Source organism: Stegostoma tigrinum, chromosome 9 (genome assembly GCF_030684315.1).
Source record: "Stegostoma tigrinum isolate sSteTig4 chromosome 9, sSteTig4.hap1, whole genome shotgun sequence".
NCBI lineage: Eukaryota > Metazoa > Chordata > Chondrichthyes > Orectolobiformes > Stegostomatidae > Stegostoma > Stegostoma tigrinum.
This window is the reverse complement of record NC_081362.1, coordinates 87,781,835-87,809,719: the sequence shown is the minus strand read 5'-3', so window position 1 is coordinate 87,809,719 and position 27,885 is coordinate 87,781,835. Positions and strand designations below refer to the sequence as shown.

The 27,885-nt window shown below is 43.9% G+C and overlaps 1 pseudogene; it reads left to right on the top strand.

Moving 5' to 3' along the window:
- The first annotated feature begins 11,991 nt into the window (after nucleotides 1-11,991).
- Nucleotides 11,992-16,208, top strand: LOC132210042 (large ribosomal subunit protein uL5-like; annotated as a pseudogene).
- Nucleotides 16,209-27,885: the final 11,677 nt, after the last annotated feature.

Here is a 27,885-nt window from a genome sequence, read left to right as displayed (position 1 = left end):
AATTCTGAGTCAATGAAATATTCTCTAACGCCATAGAGTCATAAGAAACAGACTCTTCAGTCCAACTTGTCCACAGTGACCTAAATTAATCCTAAATTAATCTAGTCCTATTTGCCAGGATTTGGGCCATGTCCCTCTGAACCCTTCCTATTTGTGTACCCATTCAAATCTTTTAAATGTTGTAATTGTACAAACTCCACCACTTCCTCTGGCAGTTCATTCCATACATGCACCACCCTCTGTGTGAAAAAGTTGTCCCATAGGTCCCTTTTATATCTTTCCCCTCTCACCTTAAACCTTTGCCCTCTAGTTTGGAGTCCCCTAGCCTGAGGAGAAGGCCTTGGCTATTCACCTTATCCCTGCCCCTTTTATGATTTTACAAACGTCTGTAAGGTCACCCCTCCGCCTCCAACACGCCAGCGAAAATAGCCTCAGCTTATTCAGCCTCTCCCTACAACTCAAACGGCAACAGCTTGTAATCTTTTCTGATCCCTTCCAAGCTCAACAATATCTTTATTATAGCAGGGAGACCATAATTGAACATAGTATTCCGAAAGTGGCCTAACCAATATCCTGCAAGTGTAGTCACTTTTGCAATGTAGAAAATATGGCAAGAAATTTCCTGTAAAAAATCTCCCACAACCCAATGTCATTTGTTTAATTTTGTTAATGAAGGGACAAAGTTTGACTAGGGGAGCTAGAAAAACTCTGCCACTCCTCTTCAAAATAAAATGTTTTAGGTCCATCTCAGAAATGAGATCATGCGTCAGTTTAGAACCTTATCCAAAAGTATACCTCCAAACTGTTCAGCAGTGCTTCATTACTGCAGTCGTCCATCAACCTTAATATGAAAATATCTTTTAGGAGCAGGTAATTTGGTACCTGAAGCCCTGCTCCGCTATTCAATAAAATCACTTGCGCTGATTGTGGATATATCACTACATTCCTACGTACCTCTAGTAATCATTAATGCCCCTGTTAATTGACACAAAACTTTGGGGTCAGACTTCAATACACGATCTGCTAATAGAGTGGCAAGTGTACGGCCACCGCCAACAGGTCTGACATTCTAGCCCAGTTCAAACTTGCTTCGCCATCTCTGAGCATTACATTCAATGATCCTCAAGGTTAACTAAACAGGTTCAAAATCTGAGGGGACTAAGACATTTGGTCCTGACTCAGGTTCCCTAACATTCATCCATTATATTAACTAGTTTGCGTTTGACCAGCAGAGGTGAACATCTGGGATTTCACAGAGCAGCAATTAAACCTATTAAGGAAGGAGAATGTTAAACCTTTTATATCGACTTGCACAGTGGGCTTCGCTGTCCAGTTAATCTGAACATGGGATTGGCTAATGCTCTGGGCGCGTGAGTTTGAATCCTGTCATGGTAGATGGTGGAATTTAAATATAATGAAAAGGTGGTCTAACGGCCACTATGTAACCACTGTCAACTGTTGTAAAAAGACCATCTGATTCACTAATGTCTTTTAAGGAAGGAAACTGATGTCCTTACCTGGTCTGCCCTGATGTGACTCCAAATCTGAGCAATATGGTGGACTCTTAACTGCCCTCTGGAAAGATTATAACTGCTCAGTGGGCAATAAATGTTGACCTAGTCAGTGAAGGCTGCACCCTATGAACAACCAAAAACAAACCATATTGATCACCCAACATCTGGCCAACACCGTGAGAACTAGAATGGGTTTGTCGGGATACAGATAAAAGACAAAATACAAACATTAGCATCCCCACCCCCAAAAGAAAAAGTATAATACTTGCATGGAGAATCATTGACATTCAATAAATTAAATGACATCAAATTCATAATCTCTTTCAAATGTGATTGTCCATTCCTCTTCCAAGCCCTCTAATTATATTATAGTGAATGTAAGCATAAGGTTGCAAGACTCCACTTGGCTGACTAACACAATTGGGTGACTGTTTATAAGGCATCTGCTCAGTTACCTATTACCTGCAGCTTGGCACTAAAATAGATGTCTCAAATGGTTTAGGTGAACATTAATGTTCATACCTTGATGCTAGGTCTCCAGTCAATTTGATAAATAATGCATTGAGTTGCATTCATCTTTTATGTCACCCAGCTGTTGTCAATGAATGAAGTTGTGTCGACAGTAAGAAAGCTGCAAAACTGCAGCTGGTATGTCTCTCCCATTGACTTTCTCTGAAATCCAGACATGGAGATGCACCACGGAGATAACTGTGACATCTGGGAAATGTGGGAATTCGGCAAGCAATGTACCTGTTGTAAATAATCATGTTGTATAATTAACCAGCGGTGTAATTAGATCTAATGATACTGAATACATCGTGCAACCATTTAAAAACACAAAACATCGGATGTCACCTGTTCTTAATGAAGGGATCACTGACCTACTAAGATATGCATCATCTACATCAGTCAGTACATGGCACAGAAGAAAGGCAATGTTCATGCTAAGCAGCCACGAGAACTTCATAATCAGATACAGTTGTGAATTTTCAAACGTAAAATTATTTTCTAAATACCTTGATGACTGTTTCATTCAGCCTGTTATTTTTCTTAGATGCTTTTGGAGGATCTGGCTGTTGGAGAAAAGTAAATATCATTATTTTATGATCAGCAGAAGTTGACCATTAAATGGAACTCAATACTCAAGCTGCTTCTGTGCTGTGTCCTCACTGAGCTTTGTTGGATTAAAAATAATCTGACATATAACATTGAGACATTAAAATTACAGTCTGCAGATATTGCCAGGTTAACACTTGAATTCATCATGTGAAATTTCTTTTAAATTAAATTACAGTAAAATAACAAAGGGATTTCCTACTGTAACATTAATCTTGGGAGCATTACAATTATAATTTATAATCTGTCTCGTGAAAAATGTTATAGTTTAAAATAAACGATAAACCCTTCTTAAAACTCTCTGCAAATGAAAGGCAAGACCTTTATTTGAGCCTGTAATTTTAGCTTGCGTCAACGACATTGTATATCTTCATACAAGAAGGATAGCGCAGACAGCAGCGAGAAGTGATGTGTCCTTGCAATTGATAAAGGCACATCCTTATAGAAGTATCTGTTGTGTCAATTGAGTGGGTCCATATATTTCTTTCCCACCGGCCAAAAGTCTTTTTTTCTGTAATTTTCTCCTTCACAATTTGGTTTATTTCCTACTTTTATAAATTACCAGTAAGATTACACAAGAATACTTTGCACAATTTCAGTTTAAATAAAAATCAGAGGAAGAAACATATAACAGTTCTTTATTCTTCTTTGAGAGCAGTACCCAGGGATTGAAGGCGACCTGTCTCCACTCTGGTGTGATGGGTTTGGAGATGCGCAACAATTGTACAATCTGCAGATACTGCATGATAGGTCTCTGGGTGTGTATTCAATGGAATTTAGAAAGATCAGGGGGGAACCTACAGAGTACTGAGAGGCCTGGATAGAGTGGATATGCAGAAGATGTTTCCACTAGTGGCAGAGACTAGGACCCAAAGGCACAGCCTTAGAATGAAGAAATGACTCTTTAGAACCGAGACAAGGAGGAATTTCTTCAGTGGATTTATTTCAGCTGCCTCAACATTGTGTATGCTCCTGATAGTCTTTCAGATGCACAATGTCCGGTGCCACGCCGAAGAGACCGTTGCATTTTGGTTCGGTCATGAGCCAGGGTCACTCACGGACTCAGTGAGATGTTTGACCTCTTCAGTAATGCTTCAGAGACATTCCCAAAGCATTCCGCTGCATTCCTGGAATCTCCTGCTGCAACCAACTCTGAATATACCAAATGCATTTGAGGTCTGGTGTCAGGCATACACTTGACACGACACACCCAGCAGGTTAGTTTCTGTCTGAGTAATGCCTCGATGCTGGCCAGGTTGGTTTAGAAGAGGATCCTGCTGTTGGACTGTCATTCTTGCTGCTGCATTTGGAGCATCTTGCAAAGGCAGACATTTCCAGTTTGAGATGTCTACTGTAGGTCGATCTCATCTCTAAAGCATGTCAGAGTGCAGGGTATCACTAGTCCCTGATAAACCATGACTTTGGCCTCAATTCTCAAATGCTGTTTTCTTCACTAGTCAAAGGCTGTGCTGGAACATTGGAGGCGATAATGAATTTAATCCTCTTCATCCACAGGAGGCTTCCTAAGATATAGAAAACGGATAACATTTTCCACAATCTCATCATTGAGCCTAGTTGACAAAGGGGAGTACTTTGCTGCAGGAGTTGGTCAGCTACCAAACAGGTCGGGTGATAGCCTAGTGGTATTAGACTGTTAATCCAGTGACCATATAATATTCTGGAGACTCAGGTTTGAATCCTGCCACAGCAGAGTGTAGAGTGTGAATCCAATGAAAATCTAGAATTAAGAGTCTACTCCTAACCAAAAATCCATCTGTTTCACGAATGACCTTTAGGGAAGAAAGCTGCTGCATTTACCTGCTCTGGCCTACATGTGACTCCAGACCCACAGCAATGTGGTTGATTCTTAACTGTCCTCTGGGCAAATAAGAGTAGGCAATAAATACTGTCTAGTCAGTGATGCCCATATCCTGTGAATGGATCTTTAAAAAAAGGACTTTCACTTCTTTGGTGTTTCAGGGCATATTCTTCACCCTTGCGGATGAAATAAAATGCATCATCCAGAAAACAGCAATTGACTATTACTCACAGATATGGTCACCTCTGACCACATTTTTGTACCATTCACCAATCACACCCACCTGTAAATTCTGATTTCGCCCTTGCAACATATGATCTCCCAATTCACTTAGAATAGTACTTTCAAAATTGCACCAGCCTTCATTCACCACAAGATATATTTTTTAATTCATTCACGGGATTTGGGCATCGCTGGCCGGGCCAGTATTTATCATTCATCCCTAATTGTTAAGGGGGCTGTTAACAGTCGACCACATTCAAGCATCTTCTTAAACTTCTACCTTCTCAGTGCTCACCTGCAACAACAACCACAAGGCACTCATGAACTTTTTTTGTCACAAAGATCAGCTGCCTCTGCCCACCCCTGTCCTCCACCAGCCCATCCTGCCAAACGTCATCTCCTGGCTCTCATTTCTAGTTTCTTTCCTATCTCCTCTCATGACCTATCTCAGCTCAACTTATCCATGAGACCCACCTCTTGCTCTCTTGACCCTATTCCCACTAAACTGTTGACCATTCAATTTCCTCACCTGGTCCCCGTGTTAATGGTTTTTTCTTTGGGCACTCTCCTCTGCTGCTTCATCCACTCATCACCCACTCCTCAAAATTACAAACTAGTCCAGAACTTCCCTTTTCTCTCCAAAGTCCTCAATTGCTTCTTAGACTTGTGTCCATCTTTCCTAGAACCCTGTGTTTGGATCCCTTAAAGCAGCAATCTACCCTACCGCAGTGTGGCTCTTATCGAAATGATCATTGAAATCCTGTTTGACAAGAGTAAACATCATCACCTCATCCTCATGACCTTCCTGCAGAATTTGACACACCTGAACACACCGTCCTGCCCCTACATTTCTCCACCAATTTCTAGCTGCTAGTGACCGCTTCTGGTCTTAGCTACCTAGTTGTGTGTAGAGAATCATTTACAAAGTGTTTTCTTTCTGTCCCCACACTGGTGTTCTCACCTTTGTTGTGCCATCCGTCTGTGGCCTCGTCCTATTTCTGAGCAACAAGCTGCCCCTAGCCAAATTCATCCTAAAGAACAGCTTTTTTTAAATATATATTGATGACACCCAAGTCTACCTTAGCAGCTCATTTTTTTTTGGTGTCTTCACTGTTGTTAAATTATTAGCTTGCTTATTCTGGATGAGTATAATTTCCTTTGATTAAATATTGGTGTGCCCAAAGCCATCAGTTTCATTCTCTGCTCCAAGCCTTTCCTGCCATTGACTCCATTCCTCTCTCCTGCAGACAGATGCCTGATACCGAAAAAGATCATCTGAAACCTTGCTGTCCCATTTGATCCTGAGATGTTTCCAGCCACATCTTCACACCAATTTCTACTTGTATAACATCACCCCACTTTATTTTGTCTCCGCTGATCTGATGCTGAAACCCTAATCCATGCTTCTGTTACTTCCAGGCTTAGTCACTCCAATGCACTCTTGGCTAGCTTCCCGCATTCAACCCACATTAACTTCATATTGTCCAAAGCTCCACTGCTCGTGTATTTACTCACTGCAAGTCCAGTTCTATCATTATCTGTGAGTTTGCTGACTGACATTGGCTCCCAATTAGGCATACCTCAAATTTGAAATATTCATCCTTGTTTGCAAATCCTTCCATATTCTCAGTCCTCCCTAGCCCTGTAATCTCCTGGAAACCGACAACTCAACTGTTGCTGCTGAAGTGGTGTACATGTACTTTAACAGGCATTTGATACAGTGCTGCACGACAGACTTGTGAGTAAAGTTAAAGCGCGTGGAATAAGAGGGACAGTAACAAAGCAATTGGTTGAGTAATAGGAAACAGATTAATGCTTCATTGATATTTTTCAGGCTGGAGGTAGGGTTGTTGTAGGGTTCTTTCAGAGTCGATATTAGGATCTTTGCTTTGTCTGATTTATATTAATGTTTGCGATCTTGGAATGCGAGAAACAGTTACAAAATTTATACACAACACAAAACATTCTGAGTTGTGAGGAGGTGAAGGCAGATCTTCAAAAGCATATAGACAAGTTGTTGGAGTGATTAAATAGGTGACAGTTGATGTTCAATGCAGAGAAGTGCAAGGTGATACATTTTGGTGCCAAAATGTGTATAAACGGTACAAAATAAGGAGTACAATTCTAAAGGGTGTCCAGGAGCAGAGAGACTTGGCTGTATATCTGCATATGTCATTGACAGTGTCAGGACAGGTGGAACAAGCAGTTAATAAAGCATGCAGTATTCTAGGATTCATTAATAGGAGGATAGGGTACAAGAGCAAGGAAGTGATACTGAACTGTAATATGACACAACTTAGACCTCAGCTGGAGTGTTGTGTATAGGTCTGGAGCTACATTTTAGGAAACGTGTGATTGCATTGGAAAAAGTTCAGAAGAGGTTTACCAGAATGTTTCCAGGGATGAGATTACAGTTTTGAAGATAGATTGGAAATGTTGAGACTGTGCTCCTTGGAGAGAGAGGGCGAAGTGGAGATATGGTAGAAGTTTTCAAAATCATGAGAGGTATGGACAAAATGGCAAGGAAGAAACTGTTCCCACTCATAAAAGGATCAAGAAAGAGAAGGTACAGATTTGTAGCAACATGCAACAGAAGTGAACATAATGTGAGAAAATATTTTTTCACACAGTGAGTTGTTTAGGTCTGAAATTCACTGCCTGGAAGGCTGGTGGAGGCAGGTTCAATCAAGGCATTCTGGTGGGCATTAGATGATGACTTGAATAGGAACTATAAATGGGATTACATGGAAAAGGTAAGGCAAATGGCTCTATCTCATTATGCTCATTCCAAGAGCTGGTACAGAGACCATGGGCTGAATGGTCCCCTTCTGCACCATAACAATTCTGTGGTTATCTCTGCTGGTCTAATCCTGGCTTCTTAAGGATCCCTGATTTTAACCAGTTCACCATCAATGCCGGTGCCTTAAGCTGCCTTGGTCCAAAACTCTGTCGCTCCCTGCCCAAAACCGCCCCGGCCTTCTTTTAAGATGCTCCTCCTGTTTGACCAAACTTTCGACCATCTGCCCTGACAGTGCTTTCAATGGTTTGGTGTCAAACCGTCCCTTATAACACTCTTGTGGAGCGTCTGGGTCATTTTGTGACGTAAAAAGCGCCATGTAAATACAGATTATTGTTGTTTGCACTGCAAAACCAACAGTCTCCCAGACATCAGCTATCTTCCAATCATTCCGTCACAGCATTGCTATGCAATCTGACTACACAAGCAATGACAGATGGCAACACTCTGCCAAAACTCAAAGCAGATTAGCGAAGGCCCCTCTGTGTTGGAGGGACCAATTACCACACACTACCCTCAGGGAACGATATCAGATGTTCGCTGGGGCTAAATAATATTTGAATTGAAAAAAAATCTTCCTCTGAACACCGTATTCAGTGTTTAGTGTCAGCAGGTTGTAATTAGCTAATTAAATGAGTGGGACTGACAGAATGGCCCAGTGGGGGATGATGTAACACAGGCAGCTCCTGAAATATGAGGAGGAAGCATCGTGGAATATTAAGCACCGAGAGCAGTTAACACCTTGTCCTTTAATGAATACCTTTTGCTGCAGGTTCAGAGGTGGAGAGTGGTGTCTTAAACAGACCCAAATGGCCTGTAGGGTTTCTGGTTTCTGAAGCTAACAAAATATATTGTCAAGCCATCTCAGAAATAAAACAGTTTTCATGCGTTAACATACTTAATTATTAATATTGGCCAACACAAACTCAGCCTTAAGCTTTTTCTTTCGTTGTTCAACATTTCTGCCTTCCTTTCCTGAAGGTCTTGACTCTTTATGCACTAGGGTTTCAGAAATGATATTGAAGCCTGCAACCTCTCCTCAGTAGCCGTCATAGAACTTACACAGCTAATGTTAGGACTGTGGGGAGTGTTGTTGGACAGGAAAATAGGAGTACAGGTACACAGTTTCTTGAAAGTGGAGTCACAGATAGACAGGGTGGTGAAGAAGGCATTTGGCATGCTTGCCTTCATCGTTCAAAGAACTGAGTACAGGAGTTAGATATCATATCTCAGCTGTGCAAGACATTGGTAAGGCCATATTTGGAGCACTGAGTACGATTCTGCTCACCCTGCTTCAGGAATGATGTTATTAAACTGGAAAGGGTGCAGGAAGATCTACAAGGATGTTACCAAGACAGGAGGATTTGAGTTATAAGGAGAGGCTGGATAGGCTGGGATTTTTTCCCCTGGAGCGTGGAAGGCTGAGGTGTGATCTTATGGAGGTTTATAAAACATGAAGGGCATAGATAAAGTGAATTGTAAAGGTATTTTCCCCAACGCAGGGGAGTCCAAAACTAGAAGACACAAGTTTAAGGTGGGATGGGAAAGATTTAATAGGCATTCATGTGGCAATGTTTTTACACAGAAGCTGGTGTGTATGGAACTAACTGCCAGAGGAAGTGGTGTAGGTGTGCGCAATTATGATATTTAAAAGACATTTGGACAAGTAATGGTCATGAAAGGTTTAGAGGGACGAATGCAGGCAAATGGGGCTAGTTCAGCTTTGGAAACCTGGTCGGCCTGGACAAGTTGGCTCCGAGGGTTTAGTTTCTATGCTGTGTAACTCTATGACACTATGACTGGGAGTGTCTGCAAACTCAGATTGTGAGAGTTTACTATGCACATGCTGTCTGCCACACATCCGACTGTGATGCTTGTGCTTCAAAAGCACTTCATTGGCTGTAAAGCATTTTGGGACATCTGGAAGGTCAAAAGGTGCAAGCCTTTCCAATTTTTTTTTAAATAAACAGGACAATGCCAAGGTGGAGCACTGTCAGACTGAATGTGCTAATGTTTCATCATCTCACACTCATTTATGGAGGGATAAATGCAGCCAGCTGTAAAGCCACAATTAAAAATTTGAAAAATGTTCAATCTGATTTTAAATGGCTGAGCAAGTCTGTTTAATTCACATATGAAAACATTTTAAATGGACATGGTGTGTCAGTACATGCAGAGGTTGTGAAAGGCACTATATAATTATAACTACAGACGCTATATTTACAGGGAGATGATGGCACAGTAGTAATGTCACTTGACTGAAAACCCAGAGGTTCAGGCTAATGATCTGGGGACATAGGTTCAAGTTAACTGTATGGAATTTCCATTCCATTAATAAACCAGGAGTATGAAGCCACTCAATAATAGTGACCATTATAAATAGCATTACTTGATGTAGGGAAGGAAACTTGCGATCATTGTCTGGCCTAAGTGTGAACTTCAGACACATAGCTATGTGATTGACTCTGAACTTTCCTCAAATTACTCAGCTTAAGAGCAATTACGTATGGGAAACAGATATCCGAATCCCACAATTTTTTTTCAAATGCAATTCATTGTATTTTACTTGCTTCTCTCCTGAACTGCTTTTATACACTTTTCTCCTTTCTCCTCTCATCCTATGATGTTTTTGATGACACACTGTATTCATCCACACTTATCACCCTTTCTCTGCCTTTGGACTGACCTCATCAGCCAGGATAGTCATTATTAGTAAGTTTTAGACTGGTCGTTGAGAAATCCCTCAACTACCTGGGCGTTAAGTTCCAGAACTCTGTCCTCCCTCTGACCAAGCCTCCCTACATCTCAACCTCAAATTCCTTCTTAATCCTTAGATCCTTAAAATCTATCAGAGATAATGGGAACTGCAGTTGCTGGAGAATCCAAGATAATAAAGTGTGAAGCTGAATGAACACAGCAGGCCAAGCAGCATCTCAGGAGCACAAAAACTGACGTTTCGGGCCTAGACCCTTCATCAGAGAGGGGGATGAGGAGAGGGTTCTGGAATAAATAGGGAGAGAGGGGGAGGCGGACCGAAGATGGATACAGGAGAAGATAGGTGGAGAGGAGAGTATAGGTGGGGAGGTGGGGAGGGGATAGGTCAGTCCGGGGAGGATGGACAGGTCAAGGAGAGACCACTCTCTCCATGACTCCCTTGTCCGCTCCACACTCCCCTCCAACTCCACGACACCTGGCACCTTCCCCTGCAACCGCAGGAAGTGCTACACTTACCCCCACACCTCCTTTCTCACTCCCATCCCAGGCCCCAAGATGACCTTCCATATCAAGCAGATGTTCACCTGCACATCTGCCAATGTGATATACTGTATCCACTGTACCCGGTGTGGCTACCTCTACATTGGGGAAACCAAGCGGAGGCTTGGGGACCGCTTTGCAGCACACCTTCGCTTGGTTCGCAATAAAGAACTGCACCTCCTAGTCACGAACCATTTCAACTCCCCCTCCCATTCCTTAGATGACATGTCCATCATGACCCTCCTGCAGTGCCACAATGATTCCGCCTGAAGGTTGCAGGAACAGCATCTCATATTCCATTTGTGAACCCTGTAGCCCAATGGTATCAATGTGGACTTCACAAGCTTCAAAATCTCCCCTCCCCCCACTGCATCCCAAAACCAGCCCAGCTCTTCCCCTCAACCCACTGCATCCCAAAACCAGCCCAGGTCATCCCTGCCTCCCTAACCTGTTCTTCCTCTCACCTATCCCCTCCTCCCACCTCAAGCTGCACCTCCATTTCCCACCTACTAACCTCATCCCGCCTCCTTGACCTGTCCGTCCTCCCCGGACTGACCTATCCCCTCCCCACCTCCCCATCTATACTCTCCTCTCCACCTATCTTCTCCTCTATCCATCTTCGGGCTGCCTCCCCCTCTCTCCCTATTTATTTCAGAACCCTCTCCCCGTCCCCCTCTCTGATGAAGGGTCTATGCCCAAAACGTCAGCTTTTGTGCTGTTAAGATGCTGCTTGGCCCGCAGTGTTCATCCAGCTTCACACTTTGTTATCCTTAAAATCTACCTGACTGACTGCGTTGTTAGCTATTTTGCTCATTTTAACACATGTAGCTATATCAAATGTAGCCTCATTAAGCTACTGTTAAGCACCTTGGGTTGTTTTATTGCATTACATGTGCCATACAAATGAAACATTTTGCTGCTGACAACCTGTGTAGTCAGTGGTACCCCAGACCAGCAGGAGAGTCCATCTCCTTTCAGAATCTTCCCTGGCTGGTCTTCGAGAGAAGATTGTGGCAGATTTAGAACGGAGTTGCTGTTGAGTCACTCAATCTTTGTGCTGGGAAATGTAAATGAGCAAATGGAAGAACTGTATGCTTAGTTTTCAGCCTGGCAGTCATTGATGGTGGTATAGTGGTGAGCATAGCTACCTTCCGAGCAATTAACCTGGGTTTGGTTTACAGCTATCACAAGTGGTGAGTTCAAATCATTCATCAAAACCGACAAGCTCAAATTAATTAGGTTTTTTTTGCTGTTGTGCTGCTGTGGGAATGGTGGATGTTAAGAGAGAAAATTCTATGAATGATCTCCACATTAGGAAACTGCATCTGAATGTCAGTATTGTGAACAAGGTGACAGATTCACCAGAGTCCTAAAGTGTTGAAGCAACTTACTTGCCAGACCCTAATGTTTTCCAAAGCTTGCTTGATGTTAGAAAAAATGATAAGATTGCTGTTCATTGAATATTTCGAGGAGCCAGACCTGAAAAGAGTTCAGACGAATGTCTCAAGTTTCATTAATATGACTGAGGAAGAGGCTTCTGTAACACTGGAAAATTTGGCTTTGGAATCCAGAAGCACTCTCATCTTGGTATCAGGTATAATCTAAACATTGAACTTTATGGTCTCGGTATCTATATGGTCATGGAATGAGAGATAATGGGAACTGCAGATGGTGGAGAATCCAAAATAACAAAGTGTGGAGCTGGATGAACACAGCAGGCCAAGCAGCTTCTTGGTCTAGGCCTGAAACGTCAGCTTTTGTGCTCCTAAGATGCTGCTTGGTCATGGAATGGCCTGGTTTCAGCATTTCTGATAAAAGGGTGAATTGGTTCAAAATGTAAGATTTCCAAAGAAGAATTGATGGGGTGATTTCAGCAAAAATATGAAGACGTCCTGCTGGCTAGAAAGTTATTTGAAAAAGCAATAAAACTAATTTCTAACAGTAAACATTTTCCCCCTTTTTCATATTTCCAATATTGGTGATTATACCGTCAGCTGCCAGGGTTCTAAGCTTTAGAATTTCCTCTTTAAACCTCTCCACCTTTCACTTCTGTCTCTTCTTTTACGTAACTCTTTCTTTGACAAAGGTTTTGACCATTTACCTTATTATCTATTGATATGACACCAGCCAAATAGTTACTTCCCTGGAAATCACTTTGGGTCAATTTACGACATTAAAGATGCTTTATAAATGCAACTTGTTTTGTGCAAGAGAAGTTCACGATAAATTAAAGTCATAAAAGCTTAACTAGCTCCTTGCTACCTGTCTTTAAAAATTGATTTGAAATGTTTTGGAAAATCAAACATGATGACCCAAATTTCAACATCCTAGGGTTAGGGTTAGCTTAGGGTTTAGCTGAGTTGAATAGTTTGATGTGACATCAGAGACCCTGGGAAGTTGTTCAATGGTAACATCCCAAAGCTCATGAATCTGACATCACCTAGATTTGTTTGTCCTGATCAAATGGAAGACCTCAATTATTAATGGACACATTCTCATTTACGCTCATTACAAGCAGTTCATGTAATGCCCTCAGTAATGCCTGCATGCTGACAGGGTGTCATGATTCACTCTGCGTGCCAAAAGTTTTATTTCCACACTGACTCCTGAACAATCACACTTCCATCAGCTGCAGGCCACGTCAATGAGCTACTTCATGTATATTTCATGGTACATACCCAGGGGATTGGGAGCTCTATGCATTGGAGCTCTATGCATTGGAAAAGCACCTAATACTCAGGAATAATGGAGCAGGATTCATAGTCTGTGCATCACCTCAGCCTTGCGCTGTTATTTAGTTTCACTCACAAGCCAAGTACAGACCTGCTGATTGCTTTGTCGAACGCCTCCATTCAGTTGGCAAGCATTGCAACAAATGTTCACATTGCTTGCCATTTTAATTCTCCGCCTAGATCCCACACTGACATCTCAGTCCTCGGCCTGTTTCTGTGTTCCATTGAATCTCAGCCCAAGCTTGAGGAATAAATCCTCATCCTTAAGCTAGGCACTCTGCAGCCTTCTTGACTCAAACAAATTTGCGTTCAACAATTTAAAATCCCAGCCACTTTCAGAATTTTATGTTGTCTTTTATTTGTCTTTTTTCTCTCCTTCTCTTATTTCTTTTACTGTATAATCAAACAGCAAGAATGACCGTTCTCTGGACACATCTTTTGTTCCTTCATTTGTCCCCATTTCTGCTCCCTTTGGCTTTGAAATTTGACCCTTAGTCTGTTAATCTCTTCTATCCTCCACACTATCATAAATATTCCTTTTTGTTCTTCCACCCAACTTCCCCCTCCCCCCCCACCCTACTGCTAATCCCTTCACCTCTTCAAAACATATTATAATTGTAATTTTTAGAACATAGGAACTAGGAGCAATCGTAGGCCATCTGGTCCTTCGAACTCGCTCCACCATTCATTAAGATCTTTTTGTGACTTCAGCTCCACTTACGCACCCTCTCACCATAACACTAATGACTAATCTGATGAAAGGTCACAGATCTCTGGAATGTTAGCTTCATTTCCCTGTCCACAGATATCAAATAAGACCATAAGATTAGGAACAGAATTAGACCATTTGGTCTTCTCAATCATGGCTGATGTTTCTCAACCCCATTCTCCTACTTTTTTCCTGTAACCTTTGATCCTCTTACTAACTTACTAAAGAACCTATCTATCTGTCTTAAATACACTCAACAACTTGGCTTCCACAGTCTTCTGTAACAATGGGTTCCTTAGATAAATCACCATCTGGCTGAAGAATTTCCTCCTCATCTCAGTTTTAAAGGATCCTCTCTTCACACTCAGGCGGTGTCCTTTGGGTCCTAGTCTCTCCTACCGATGGAAACATCTTCTCCAAGTCCATTCTATCCAGATCTTTCAGTATTCTGTAAGTTTCAATCAGACACCCTACCAACATCCTTCTAAACTATATTGAGATCAGACCCAGAGTCCTCAACCATTCTTATATATAAGCCCTTTATTCCTGGGATCATTCCTGTAAACCACCTCTGGACTCCCTCCAAGGCCAACACATCCTTCCTTGATTTAGGGCCCAAAACAGCTCACAATGTTCCAAATGACCAGAGTGTTAAAACCAACAGCAGTATATTTCTGCTCTTGTAGTGTAGCCCTCTTGGAATGAATGATAACTTTGCATTTGTCTTCCTAACTGCCGACTGAAACTGCATGTTAACCTTAAGACAATCCTGAACTCAGGCTCTGATGTGTCTTTGTGCTTCAGGTCTCCAAAGCCTTTCCCCATTTAGGAAATAGTCTCTGTCCTTATTCTTCCAACCAAAGTACTCCTCCAACATTGTATTCCATTTGTTTCTTCTTGGCCCACTCTCCTCGCCTGTCCAGGTCCTTCTGCAGCCTCCCTGCTTTCTCAACACTGCCCATCTGTCCACCTATCTTTGTGTCGTCTGCAAACCTAGCAATAATGCCCTCAGAGATAGTAGGAACTGCCGATGCCGGAGAATCTGAGATAACACGGTGTAGAGCCGGATGAACACAGCAGGCCAAGCAACAGAGGGGCAGGAAGGCTGATGTTTCGGGCCTAGACTCTTCATCAGAAATGTGGGAGGGGAAGGGACTTTTGAAATAAATAGGGATTGAGGGGGAGGCAGATAGAAGATGTATAGAGGAGAAGGTATAGAGGGGATAGACAAGTTAAAGAGGCGGAGATTGAACCAGTAAAGGTGAGTGTAGGTGGGGAGGTAGGTAGGAGATAGGTCAGCCCAGGGAGGATGGACAGGTCAAGGGGACAGGATGAGGTTAGTAGGTAGGAGTTTGGGGTGGGGCTTGTGGAGGGAATAGGTGAGAGGAAGAACAGGTTAGGGGGGCTGGGACAAGCTGGGCTGGTTTTGGGATGCGGTAGGGGGTGTGGAGTTTTGAAGCTTGTGAAATCCACACTGATACCATTGGGCTGCAGGGTTCCCAAGCGGAATATGAGTTGCTGTTCCTGCAACCTTCGGGTAGCATCGTTGTGGCACTGCAGGAGACCCATGATGGACACGTTGTCTGCAGAATGGCAGGGGGAGTTATAATGGTTCGCGACTGGGAGGTGCAGTTGTTCAGTGCGAACCGAGCGTGGGTGTTCTGCAAAGTCTTGGGGACCTCTAGGTCCAAAACGTCAGCCTTCCTGGCCCTCTGATGCTGCTTGGTCTGCTGTGTTCATCCAGCTCCACACTTGTTATTCTCTACAATGCCCTCATTTCTTTCACCCAGTGAATTAATGTATAATGTGAATAGTTATGGTTCCGTCATTGACCCCAGCTGAATTACAATAGTCACCAACTGCCATCCTGAAAAGACCCCTTTATCCCTATTCTCTGGCTTCTGCCAGTCAGCCAGTCATCTATTCGAGCCCATACTTTGGACCTAACACCATGGACTCATTGAATTTGGCAGCCTCTTGTGCACACCTTGTCAAAAGCCTGGTAGTCCAAATAGATCAAGTCAACTGGCTCTCCTTTGTCTAACTTGCCCATTATCTCCTCAAAGAATTCTAACAGATTTGTCAGGCATGGCCTCCCCTTGATGAATCCATGAAGATTCAACCCTATTTTGCCATGTGCTACCAAGTAACCCACATACACATCCTTAATAGTGGACTCTAGAGTCATACCATTGACTGAAGCCAGGATGATCAGCCAATATTTTCCAGTCTTCTACCTCCCTCCCTTCTGAAACAGGGTGTTAGATTATTAATTTTGCAGTCCTCTGGGACCCTCCCTTACTCCGCTGATTCCTCAAAGATCAGCAATGCCTCTGCAATCTCCTCAGATATCTCCTTCAGAACTCAAGGTGTAATCCATCCAGTCCAGGTAATTTATCCACCATCAGATCTTCCAGCTTCCCTAGCACCTTCTCCTTAATGATAGCCACTACAGTCACCTCTGCCCCCAACTCCCTTGAAGTTCAAATATATTTCTGCTGTCTTCCACTGTGAAGGCTGATGCAAAGTACCTATTCAGTTCCTCCACCATTTCTTAGTTCCCCATTACAACTTCTCCTGCCTCATTTTCCCAGTCGTCCAATGTCCAGTCTTGCCTCTAAAAACTCTTGCAATCTTCTTTTATATTACCAACTAGATTATTCTCATATTTCCTCATTTCCCCATTTATTACTTTTTAGTTATCCTCTGCTGGTTTTTAAACGCTTCCCATTTCTCTGGCTCCCCATTCATCTTCACCACATTGTATGCTTTAACTTTTGTTTTTATGCTGTCACTGTCTTCCCCTGTCAGTCTCAGTTGCCTTGATCCCCTCTTGGTATGTTTCTTCTTCCTTGAGATGAATTTCTGCTGTGTCTCCTGAATTAGCTCCAGAAACTCCCACCATTGCATCTCCACCATCTTCCCTACTCGGCTCCCTTCTGATCAACTCCAGCCCAGCTCCTCTGTCTTGTCTTTATAATTGCCTTTACTCGATTGTAATACCACTACATCTGATTCCAGCATCTCCTTCTCAAACTGCAGGGTGAATTATAACATTCTATGTCACTGATCCCTTGGAGCTCCTCCACCTTAAGCTCCCTTATCAAGTCTGCCTCATACAGTCCACCCGCATTTTGAAGTCCCCCATGATTACTATAGTAGTAGAGAGATAATGGGAACTGCAGATAATCTCATCCCACCTCGACCTGTCCGTCTTCCCTGGACTGACCTATCCCCTCCCTACCTCCCCACCTACACCCTCTCCACCTATCTTCTTTGCTCTCCATCTTCGGTCCGCCTCCCCCTCTCTCCCTATTTATTCCAGTTCCCTCCCCCCATCCCCCTCTCTGATGAAGGGTCTAGGCCCGAAACGTCAGCTTTTGTGCTCCTGAGATGCTGCTTGGCCTGCTGTGTTCATCCAGCCTCACATTTTATTATCTATTACTATAGTAGTGCCTTTTTTATCTGCCTTTTCTATCTCCTGGTTTATTTCCTTGACCACATCCTGACTACTGCTAGGAGGCCTGTACAAAACTCCTGTCAAGATCTTTTGTTCCTTTGTGGTTCCTCAACTCTATCCAAACATGTTGCAAGCCTTCCAACTCTATATCACTTCTTGCTATTGATCTCCTACAGACAAGGTAGCCCTGTCCTCTCTGCCAATCTGCCTGTCCTCTCGATAAGATGTGTGCCCTTGGATATTTAATTCCCAGCCTCGATCCCCTGCAGCCATGTCTCTATGATACCCACAACATCATACCTGCCAAATCTTTACTTCCCCCAGGAGTGGCACGGTGGCTCAGTGGTTAGCACTGCAGCCTCACAGCGCCAGAGGCCTCAGTTAGATTCCACCCTCGGGCGACTGTCTGTGTGGAGTTTGCACATTCTCCCTGTGTCTGCGTGGGTTTCCTCCGGGTGCTCCGGTTTCTTCCCACACTCCAAAGGTATGCAGGTTCAGTGGATTGGCCATGTTAAATTGCCAGCCATGTTCAGGGATGTGTAGATTAGGTGGGTTATAAGGGGAGGGGCCTAAGTGGAATGTATGAGGACGGTGTGGACTTGTTGGGCTGAAGGGCCTGTTTCCACACTGTAGGGATTCAAAGATAACAGCTTGAAACCACTAACTTATTTAAATAAGAAAAGGCTCACATCCTTCTTAAAGTGTGGAGCCAAGAACTGGTTACAATTCTCCAGGTGAAGTAGAAATAATGTTTTAATAAGGTTCTGCCTTAATTTACTTACTTTTGTATTCTATGGCTATTTTTATCAGGTCCAAGGTCCCGTGTGCCACATTAAATGTTTAATTCTCAACTCTGTCCTGCTATCTCTAATGCTTTGGGCATAAACCTCTGCTCCTGCATCCCACTTTAGAACCGCAGCTTTTATTTTATATTGTCTCTCTTCATCCTTCTTACCTAAAATGCACCACTTCACACTTCCTAGCTTTAGATTTATCTGCTACTTTGCCACCCACTTCCACCAGCCACTCATGACTGCTGTCACCATCCTCCCCATTATCCATAACACTTGCAATGTTGGCGGCATCTGCAAATTTTGACATTATGCCCTGAATTCCTAAGTGTGGGTCATTAACGTTGATCAGGAAAAAGAGTAATTGTTACACTGATCCCTGGGAAACACCAGCTTCCTCTCATCCTCCCATCTATCTCCCTCCAGTCTGTTTATTAGTTTGAAGAATTTTGAAGATGGGCGAAAGAAGGTCTGATGGTGAGGAATCATCCAGGTAGGTAATGACGAGGCTCTGAGTTGGACGAGGATGGAGAGGCAGGGCAGAGTGAGGGTGAAGATGTTGGACATCCAATGGCAGGAGTGTGGGCTCAGGGTATTAAGAGGAAGAAGCCATGTGATGAAAACTACAGGAATGCTGTCAACCAGATTTGGCAGCTCTCAAATTAAGTCACTTGAGTTTTGATGCGTGGCCAATTTCTCATGTGATAGAAGAATGAAACAGCATGGGGCCTCATGTGTCATTAACTTGCTGCACCCTTGGCAGCTCCTGAGAAGCCAGGTTTCTCAGCTTCTTTATCCAAGCTTGGCTTAGCCTCTGTAAGTGGGTTGTTGGCTCCTGTTAGCTTGAACAGCTCGTTGCTGTGTTGCAGCTTAATGTTGTAGCTGTTATATAATGCGTGTAAATTAAGGGCACGATAATTAGTCTGTTAATTGACCAGTAATTACCTACAGCTGTAGTTGCCTTGTCCTGTTTGCAAATGAACATGCCTGTGTTGTTTTCACACCAATTTAGAATGTTTACAAAATGCAAATAGTTCCATGATTCACGCAATGATTGGTAAAAGAGTTCCTGCCTAATTCTGGTTTTCTCATTTCTAATTGGGAATGTTTCGATTGTAAAGTCCCAGGATTTTGTCTCCATGACGTCATTAGCAGAGTACTCTCAAAATTTACAATCTCACTTTACACGGGGCCACATTGATTTTACAGAACTGGAATAGGGTCATGCTGGTGTTTGTGGTCCACAGGAGCCATCTTCCACCCCTACGTCACCACACCCGGTTACACTAAAGGGATGGATTCTATAGAACCTGCACTCTGGTTGCATGCCTAACACTGAATGTGCATCATGAACATCAATACTATTACACTGTGCTGGGGTACCTTGGAGTGGGACATGTCATATCACACAAAATTTAATTCTCTTGCACTTTTTGTCATTTTCTGTTTGAAATGATTTACCCTCAAGCCCTATGACTGACGTGGAATATTTTTGGATAATATTAAGAGTATTACAATTTGTGTTGAAGAACCTAAGATGTATGGAGAGAAGTTGATTTTTTTTCGTTAACATTTTGGGTCCAGTGGCTCTTCCTCAAATAATTCACAGATGCTACCAGCATGCTGAGCTTTTCCAGAAATTTCTGTTTTTGGTTCTGATTTCCAGCACCCACAGTTCTTTCGGTTTTTACTTTGTATTTTATTTTACTTGCTGTAATTTTCAAGCTGAATGTTTTGTAATGAGCTTTTACAAACCTTACAAATAAAGAGTATTTTTGGAAAAATATTCTTGCCGTCAATTCCTTTTCTCTCATGTATTTATCGAGCTCACACCAAAATACTTTAGCATCATACCATCCTATTGTAAGTATTCAAATCAACCCCATTCTCCTTAATGATTTTTCATGGAGGTAATTTCTAATCACTCCTGAATCACTTGCATTCCTGATTTAGTTTATTAATAAATGATTATTCATCCAATAGTTCTGGCCACTAATTTTGGACTCCTCCATTAACAGAAAGATCCAAACTATGAATATCCCACCAAAACTTTTCATAATCTCAAAAATCTTGGTCTTTTTTCACGCTTCTCTTGCTTTAGCTAGTGATAGCATTATGCTGCCATAACTAGGGAAGGATAGTAGAACATTGTCATCTTTTAAGTGGTCTTTCACTTGTCTCTTTAGCCTCCAAACCCTCTCTGTCGCAGAATAATACAGATAGCAAGTTAACACAAATGCTTTAAATTGTTCACAAAAAAAGTTTCCAGAAGCACAGCATACCCTTCCCTTCCTCCCCCATCTCCATTCAATTGATCTCTGATGGGTGAAGCTGAGGAATCACATAAAAAGAATGCCAGTGCAAGAAATTCCTTACCTGTCCTGCATTTTATCACAATTTTTCCAAGTGTTTAGAAGATATCTTTACCATAAACCTGTAAAGAATAAGCATGTGATACAAAAACCACCCATACCCAGGGGCCTGGGATTGTTAAGAAGGCATACAGTATTTTAGCTTTTATTAATAGAGGGATCGAGTTCCGGAACCAAGAGGTTATGGTGAAGCTGTACAAAACTCTGGTGCGGCTGCACTTGGAGTATTGTGTACAGTTCTGGTCACCGCATTATAAGAAGGATGTGGAAGCTTTGGAAAGGGCGCAGAGGAGATTTACTATGATGTTGCCTTGTATGGAGGGAAGGTCTTATGAGGAAAGGCTGAGGCACTTGAGGCTGTTTTCATTAGAGAGAAGAAGGTTGAGAGGTGACTTAATTGAAACATGTAAAATAATCAGAGGGTTAGATAGTGTGGATAGGGAGAGCCTCTTTCCTAGGATGGTGACGGCGAGCACGAGGGGGCATACCTTTAAATTGAGGGGGTGAAAGATATAGGACAGATGTCAGAGGTGGTTTCTTTAATCAGAGAGTAGTAAGGGAATGGAACACTTTGCCTGCAACGGTAGTAGATTCGCCAACTTTAGGTACATTTAAGTCGTCATTGGATAAGCATATGGACGTAGATGGAATAGTGTAGGTTAGATGGGCTTGAGATCGGTATGACAGGTCGGCACAAAATCGAGGGCTGAAGGGCCTGTACTGTGCTGTAATGTTCTATGTTCTATGTTCTATGAGCCCTGGGTCATCAAAGGAAGAAAACACAAAACTTTCCCCTTTTTGCAATGCATTAAACATTTGCAACTGTTATCTCTTTCTGTATTCGGCCAACATAGTGTGGAGCTGGAGGAACACGGCAGGTCAGGCTGCAGCAGATGAGCAGGAAAGTCATTGTTTCAGGTCAGGACATCTGATCCTGTTGTGTTCCTCCAGCTCCACACTGCAGCAACTCTGACCTCCAGCATCTGCAGATCTTGCTATCTCCTGTTTCCATATCCTATCATTTTTGTGTGATCCTCTCTGGCAAACAGTCATATTCGTTCCAAATGACACTCAAAACAAACTGCTGATTTTTACAGGTGCAAGCATCAATGATGTTGCTGCTTGTGTCCTACCTGATACTGATTCTCATTCTCCCTCACCCAGGCACTCACTGATCTACATTGGTTTAGCCATTCATTAATGATACCCTTCTCATCCTTGTGCTCAAGTCCCTCCATGATCTGCTCCTTCTCTATCTCTGCCACCTTCTCCAGCCCCACAGCCATCCAAGATAACCATCTTCTTCAATTTTGGTACTTTGCTGATCACCATTGCACCATCATCAGCAGAGCCTTCACTCGCCCAACTTTAAGCTCTGGAGTTGCTTCTGTAAACGTCTCCGCCTCTCTACCCCTCTGTCCTCCTTTCAGACAGTCCTTAAAAATTACCACTTTGACCATGTGTTTGGTTACCCATAAGGCAATTCTTTTATGCAGCTCAGTGTCCAATGCTGTTTGTAATCACTCATCTGAAGAGATCCTTGGTTGTTTTTACAAAGCCAAAGGCACTACATAAATTCAAGTTGTTGTTGTTTTTACTTGGCTGAAAGCTTAAGAGAAACGTGACGTTTGCCCAAATGAAAATGTCTCAAAACAGGACCCTAACATGAATGTATTATTTTCCTTGTTGTTTGTGAAATTAAAACTCATGCCAAAACAAAAAAAAACTTTAAATCTTTAGTGGCTATACAGGAAAATTACTATTGGGCCATTCTGAAAGAACTGCAAATAGAGAGAGAAAGAGAGGGGAGAACGCACAGCAGCTGCCTGTAGTGGTCTGGCACTGAATACTGTCCATCTTTTCTCCCAAGGTCACACGTACTATTTGTCCAGAGCCCCCACAGGCTTTTCACACTCCCTTTTATTTTTCTGTTTCTCTCTCTTTCCGAAAGAAAGCCATAATCAAGCTGGAGGGCAATTGAGGCCATAATACTTTCTCCTGCACCTGCTAGCTAGGAGGACACCTGCCAAAACTACGGCTTAAAAATCTTATTGCAGCTACTGGCAAGTAAATCTCATTTCCAATTCACCACTGCAGCTTACTCGAGCAGTCGACAATGTTGTTAAGAAAATTTCTCTCATTTTCTCTCTCCCTCGCTTCTGGAGATAACAAGGCAGATCAATGAACTACAATATTGAAATCGCAGAATGCTGACTGTCAGGAGCTCGAGAGAAGGACGCGTTATCTTTGCTGTTGAGGTTTCCAGGGTAATTGTGGTGAAAGGACTGGAATAAACAGCCACTTGAACCGTGTGCAATCAAAAGGGAGCATTGTGTTTGTCTTTGAAAACCTGTGTGGGTTTAACTTTTTAGCTATATATTTAAATTTGGTTTAAATAGTCACCTAATACACAAGGTGCAATTATGAAACATGTGGGCGTGCAAGTGAATTACACCACATAGTGAATTATGTTTGGCAACATTGTAGCTGGATAGCCATTCGGCCTCAGCTATGTCTGCTGGCTATTTATATACTGAGTCTCAATCCAATGAAATCATCAGCATCAGTGTATGTCTATGTAAAAACAGAATGAAATATGGTGCAAAATGCAAAGGTGCATTGTCAGGTGAAATCTGACCGTGAGCTACATGAAGAAGTATTCAGTCAACAGTGCCAGTGGTAAGTGTTATTGTACCATTGATCAGGACAAAGAAGTGGGAGAGGATTAAAGATTATACCTCATGGCTAGATCGGAGGCAGGTGAAAACATGGCCACAACGATAAATGAAAGTTGCAACTGGCAGTGTTTTTTTTTCTAAGAATGTTATTTGCAGGATCTGGACAATGCTGATAGGACCAGCATTTACTGCTCATCCTTAATCGAGAAGGTGGTGGTGAGCCATTTTCTTGAGCCACCACAGTCCTTATCCTGTGGGTAGACCCCCAATGCTGTAAAGGAGGGAGTTCTAGAATTTTGACCCAGTGACACTGAGGGAACAGCAATAGATTTCCAAGCCTGGACGGTGAGTGACTTGGAGGGCAACTTGCAGGTTGGTGGCGTTCTCATGTATCTGCTGCCCTTGTCCTTCTAGGTGGCACAGATTTGGAAGAATTGGATGAGCCCAGGGATCTTGGAGCGTTGTCGGGCTAGAGGTTGTTACAAGTAGAAGGTGGGAATCTGCCACTGGAAGCAAATGTGGGTCAGTGAATCTGTGTGTGCTTAGGTTCCTCATGAAGTTGACATCCCATAAAAGGCTAATTCCACTTTGTCTTCCCACACATCAGAATCCTGGCAGATTTTTCATTCAAACCTGTGATCATAGAGCAATATAACCCAGGAAACAGGGTTGACTGTACCCCAGGAATGAAGCAACAATCTCCCAGACTTTTGATCGGAAGTGGCCCCAGAAGGAAAATCATAAAGGCATGTACAAAATGATGGGACAGAAAAGGTCTGCACTGTTTTAGGGATGCTAATGTCCCATCTTGTCATGCCGCTGCCTCTTTTATGTAACATTGTTCTGAACGGGGCACACACCGCTGGTGTCACAGCGTTAGCAGAGACCATACTAAGATGGTAGCGCATGTTGCAACTACCCTGCTCCGTAAATATGTAGGCTGCCCCTCTCATCAGAGATCTGCACTCAGGGAAATTGATCTGCTGTTGGCTGCATGTAGGAGCTGCACAAATGAAGCATGGGTGTGACCTTGGTGTCCTTAGGGCTGGTGTTGGACTGGAGTAGAAAGGCTGTGGTTTCACAAAGTGGGCAGGAATCCACCCTTGGAAGGCAATGAGAACAGGTGGTCATGAAAGTCAATGTAAGGATCCTGGCCTGGCAGTAGTGTTTCACAAAGTTTAGTCTCAGATGTCGCTATACTGAAGGACAGTGACTATATCTTCACTTGACATGTCCCATCACAGTTCCACCAATCTCTCTCATGGTTCAGTGCACCTTACTCATATTATTCACGAATCGGGGCCCCAACACTAAATTCTTGCATTCGGGATCCAGAATCTTCACCTCATCCTCACACACATTGCAATGATTCCCAGCATCTCACCCAGCTCCAGTGGTTTCCATGTAGCTCCAGCTCTTCCACTGTGGCAGGCACATCACCGAAAGACAGTGAAAGGCCATCACTGGCATTCTGCTCCTTCACTTGCATGACAACTGGAGGGTTTGAGTTATAAACTGAGGCTGGAGAGGCTGGGACTTCTTTCACTGGAGATTGAGTGGTGACCTTCCAGAGGTTTATAAAATCATGAGAGGCATAGATAAGGTGAATAGCAAGTGTCATTTCACTAGGGTGGGGGAATTCAAACCTAAGGGACATATTTTTAAGGTGAGAAGAGTTAGATTTTAAAGGGATCTGACAGACCATGTTTTCACATAGAGAGTGGTTTGTATATAGAAAGAACTGCCAGAGGAAGTGATGGATCCAGGCACAGTTACCACATTTAAACCACATTTGGACAGGTACATGAATTGGAAAGGTTTAGAGACACATGGACCAAACACAGGGCAAATGGGAGTAGATTGGGAAACTTGGTCAGCGTGAACAAGCTGGGGCCTGAGGGTCTGTTTCTGTCCTGTATGACTCAATGACTATAACTGTGAGTGATAAGTATTTGCATCTTCTTGGCCTAATGGAAGAGATTTGTTCTCTGATTCACAGGCTGGCTACCACAGAATGTGTGACAGCAAATGTTGTAGAGAATAACAGGGAAAACCTCCTTAGATCTTGTCACAACCCGTGGCGAATTATCATCATGCTATCACAAATGGTGAATAATCTGTAGATGATGTGGTTGTGAACCTAGATGCAGAAGCCATCATGCTATTTAAGAAGTATTTAGATATACACTTGTGACGCCAAGGTATAAAAGCCTATGGGCCAAATGCAGCAAAATTGGATTGGAATAGTTACGGATAGTAGGAACTGCAGATGCTGGAGAATCTGAGATAACAGATTGTAGAAGGGTCTCAGCCTGAAACGTCAGCTTTCCTGCTCCTCTGATGCTACTTGGCCTGCTGTGTTCATCCAACTCTACACTTAGAATATCTTAGAACGGTTAGGTGCTGTTTTTGAAAGGTATGCACACAAGGGGCCTTTTTTTCTGTGCTGTTGACCTCTATGCTTGTATGACCTGTGTTTTCCACCCCACCAACGTTTGCCATTTGGCCTTCTCTTTCCAACCCTCAGGAACTGCCCCCAGCCAGAAACAGCTCCACCAGAAGGAGGAGTGACAGCAGGACCCCAGCACTCATAAGAAAGGTCCTATTATCTGGTGTGATAGTCACAGGCCTGGCTAGATACCAGGTTGGATTCAAACACGTGCAGCAGAGGTTGATATGGAGTGAGGAGTTACTGGGCACCAATGCCCTGCACCCAGGCCAGTGGGAGGCATGGATTGGTCACATGCCCAGTCACAGGTGGTGGCCGATGCATTCTGCTAGAGAGAACACTGATGAGGACCTCGCGGAGTGCCATGCAGGTGAACACTGATGAGGGGGCACACTGAGATGCTGGGGACATTGGCAAGCCTCCTGTGACTGTTCAGGATGATGGAGGGACCTGGCTTCAATTTGGCAAAGGCCGTCAGATAGGGCTTATCCCCTCCTCAGCCCTCTTGCAGCCTGTGCGTGGTTAAGCCAGCTCATCACCCACCCTCCCTGTGAGTATGCAGTGACACTCCCTGCAGAATCTGACCACTCACTCCACTGACCCCTTCACCTGCTTCCAACACAAGTCCTCCTCCTGGACACCACCCCCAGGCCTCCTACCCTCCCTCGACCTCTTCATCTCCAACTGCCGTCGAGACATTAACCGCCTCAACCTCTCCACCCCTCTCACCTACTCCAACCTCTCCCCCGCAGAACGGGCAGCCCTCCGCTCCCTCCGCTCCAACCCCAACCTCACCATCAAACCTGCAGACAAGGGTGGCGCAGTGGTAGTATGGCGCACTGACCTCTACATCGCCGAGGCCAGACGCCAACTCTCCGACACCACCTCCTACCGCCTCCTCGATCATGACCCCACACCCGAGCACCAAACCATCATCTCCAACACCATTCACGACCTCATCACCTCAGGGGACCTCCCACCCACAGCCTCCAACCTCATTGTTCCCCAACCACGCACGGCCCGTTTCTATCTCCTTCCCAAAATCCACAAACCTGCCAGCCCTGGTCGACCCATCGTCTCAGCCTGCTCCTGACCCACCGAACTCATCTCCACCTATCTGGACTCCATTTTCTCTCCTTTGGTCCAGGAACTCCCCACCTACGTCCGTGACACCACCCACGCCCTCCACCTCCTCCAGGACTTCCAATTCCCTGGCCCCCAACACCTCATATTCACCATGGACGTCCAGTCCCTGTACACCTGCATTCCGCATGGAGATGGCCTCAAGGCCCTCCGCTTCTTCCTGTCCCGCAGGCCCGACCAGTCCCCCTCCACCGACACTCTCATCCGCCTAGCTGAACTCGTCCTCACACTCAACAACTTCTCTTTTGACTCCTCCCACTTCCTACAGACTAAGGGGGTGGCCATGGGCACACACATGGGCCCCAGCTATGCCTGCCTCTTTGTAGGTTACGTGGAACAGTCCCTCTTCCGCACCTACACAGGCCCCAAACCCCACCTCTTCCTCCGGTACATTGATGACTGTATCGGCGCCGCCTCTTGCTCCCCAGAGGAGCTCGAACAGTTCATCCACTTCACCAACACCTTCCACCCCAACCTTCAGTTCACCTGGGCCATCTCCAGCACATCCCTCACCTTCCTGGAGCTCTCAGTCTCCATCTCAGGCAACCAGCTTGTAACTGATGTCCATTTCAAGCCCACCGACTCCCACAGCTACCTAGAATACACCTCCCCCCACCCACCCTCCTGCAAAAATTCCATCCCCTATTCCCAATTCCTCCGCCTCCACCGCATCTGCTCCCACGATAAGACATTCCACTCCCGCACATCCCAGATGTCCAAGTTCTTTAAGGACCACAACTTTCCCCCCACAGTGATCGAGAACGCCCTCAACCGCGTCTCCCGTATTTCCCGCAACACATCCCTCACACCCCGCCCCCGCCACAACCG